This window comes from Otolemur garnettii, unplaced genomic scaffold (assembly GCF_000181295.1).
Source record: "Otolemur garnettii isolate 467f Iridium unplaced genomic scaffold, OtoGar3 scaffold00164, whole genome shotgun sequence".
In the NCBI taxonomy this organism is placed as follows: Eukaryota; Metazoa; Chordata; class Mammalia; order Primates; family Galagidae; genus Otolemur; species Otolemur garnettii.
In genome coordinates this window covers 4,071,130-4,073,955 of record NW_003852559.1, presented here as the reverse complement: position 1 = coordinate 4,073,955, position 2,826 = coordinate 4,071,130, and the positions used below count along the sequence as shown (strand labels likewise).

At 40.3% G+C, this 2,826-nt stretch overlaps 1 pseudogene; it reads left to right on the top strand.

The window, feature by feature from the left end:
• The first annotated feature begins 526 nt into the window (after positions 1-526).
• On the top strand, positions 527-2,223 carry LOC100956233 (annotated as a pseudogene).
• The last annotated feature ends 603 nt before the right edge of the window (positions 2,224-2,826 follow it).

Genomic DNA, 2,826 nt, shown 5'->3' with positions numbered 1-2,826 from the left:
TATCCCATAGAAGCCATCTGATTTATTTTATTTATTCACTAAATCATTTTGTTGAACATCTATTGTGACTCATAGTATCCCCTTGGTGACACTGTAATGAATAATGAAGGCTAATTGGGAGGAGAGAATATAAACATCAGATAAAATAAAAGTTAATTATATAAAATATTAGAAGTTGAGAATTGTTATAGAACAAGGATTACTATGAAGTGTATTGGGTGTCTAGTTAGGAAATGCAGGTGGACGAATAGGGTAGATTCATTTATAAAATATTAGAGGGAAGACTAAAGAAATATGAGGAATTTGGCAGGGTAGATGTCTTGGTTATAAGCTTTCCCGGCAGAGGGCTCATCTCTGAGTTAAGATTATTACTTATGTTCCTCTGCTGCTGGGAGGGCGACATTGCAGGCCCTGGGCAGCAGGAGAGCTTGCTGAAGCCCACCTTTCTGCCAGCAGTGCCTTGATGGCTTTCCAGATCTGCCCTCTTTGTGGGGTCCCTGCGTCAGCACTGTGGCCCCAGACAATAATGGTGGGTGAAAAGAATATGTTTCTAAGAAAGTGCCTGTCAAAGTCCCATGAAAATCTTGAGGAAGGTGAAAACCAGAAAAACCCTATGGAGGAGTCCTTACAGAAGCCTAGTAATGGAACCAAAACCAATTTTTATAAAGGAAGTTGGCAGTCACTTTGATGATTTTGTGGTTAATCTCATTGAAAAATCAGCATCATTAGATAATGGTGGGTGTACACTCACAATCTTTTCTGTTCTTGAAGGAGAGAAAAGCACCATAGGAAAAAAGATCTGAGAGGATTTTCAGAACAAGGAAAGATTTTTGCCACATGGGGATCTCTCTTAGATGTTCTGCTTGAGGTCCACCATGTCAGAATAGTATATCACATGATTATTGCCCTCCTCTTTCTCTTTATCCTTAACACACTTATAGTAGATTATACCAGTAAAGGAAGGCTGGTGCTGGAGTTCAGTCTTCTGTCTTATGCTTTTGGCAAATTTCCTACTGTTGTTTGGACATGGTGGCTCATGTTCCTATCTACACCTTCAATTCTCTGTTTTCTTTTTGAACATTAGGCCAGTGGCTACAATAAGAGTTCTTATCCACTAATCAATTCTTTCTTCCATGGCTTGCTTTTCATGACCTTCCAGACTAGTGTCCTAGGATTTGGACCAATGTATGTTATATTAGTAGAAAAGTTGCCACCAGCTTTCCAGTTTATTGTAATACTTGAACAGATTCAGTTCATAATGAAGGGCCATTTCTTTTTCTGAGAGAATGTGCCTGGGGTTCTAAATTCAGCTAAGGAGAAATTAGGCACTGTTCTGATACCTACAGCCAACTAGAATTTACTTGGACTTCTGGTTTGCTCCTACCCTTATCTACCACAACAGCTAGCCTAGGACTCCCACTGTATGATGGGGCTAGGTTACTTTGCACAGGTTTTGGGGTGCTTTTGCTATGTGTACTACATCTTTGAAAGACTTTGTTCTCCCTTGTTTTGGAATACCAAACAGGAACCCTTCAGAGCTAGTGTTCTGGTCCTATATGTATTTAACTCCATCTTGCTGATTCTGCTCCTGAGATTTTTTTTTTTTTTTTTTTTTTTTTTGCTTTTTTTGCACTGCTGCTCAATGCCTTTGCTGAGATGTTATGCTTTGGTGATAAGATGTTTTATGAGGATTGGTGGAATTCCACATCATGCTCTATTATAGGATTTGGAATGTGGTGGTCCATGACTGGCCATATTTTTATGCTTACAAGGATTTCTCTGATTGTTCTCCAAGAGGTTCAAACCAGCTGCCATGTTAGCTGTTTTTGCTGTGTCTGCTATAGTGCATGAATATGCCTTGGCTGTTTGCTTGAGCTTTTTATTATCCTGTGGCTTTTGTGCTTTACATGTTCTTTGGAACATGAAAACTTCGTTGTCAATGATCCTAGTAAAAGGCCGGTTCAGAATGTTCTGATGTGGACTTCTCTTTTCTTGGGTAATGGAATCATGCTATGCTTCATTCTTGGACTTGTCAATACATGTTTTAGTAGTTTGGACTTTGTTCCTGGCCTTGTCACTGAAGGTCAGATATTCTCCCTGATTTGGAGCCAGTGGTTTCCAGCTGTTACTGAAGTTACCTGTGTCATTTGGACCACTCCAGGCTTTATTCATGGCTCACTCCATCCTAGGTCTCTTGCAGCAAAACTGTTGGAAGTTCACTGAAATTCTTTTTGGTTTTGTGGGGTTTTTTTGAGACAGACTCTCAAGCTGTCACCCTGGGTAGAGTGCCATGAAGTCATAGCTCACTGCAACTTCAACTCTTGTGCTCAAGTGATGCCCATGCCTCAGTTTTTCTACTTTCAGTAGAGACAGGATCTCGCTTTTGCTTAGGCTTGCCTTGAACTTGTGAGCTCAAGCTATCTACCCACCTCAGCCTCCCAGAGGGCTAGGATTATAGGCATAAGGCACCACACCCAGCCTTGTTCACTGGAATCTTGTACACTTAAGCAGGACTTTTTGTTATTATTGGGATGGGGACAAGAGGAGGAAGACTAACAGCTAAGGTATTGCTGTTTCTTGCTGGGTCGTATCAGCTTTAGCCTTGGTAATTATAGCTATTTCGTTTTCTTGACTTCATCCAATCAGAGACTAAACATCATACTTTTTTGACCACTGAATTAGCCAAAAAACTTATGAAGAAATTGTTTAAGTACCTCTGGCTTAGAATTCTTTTTATGCACATTGTTGTAATATGGGCTAATTAAACATCCACTTGGAAAGAAAAAAAAGGACCGCACCAAGAACTGCAAGGACACTGCTATAGGC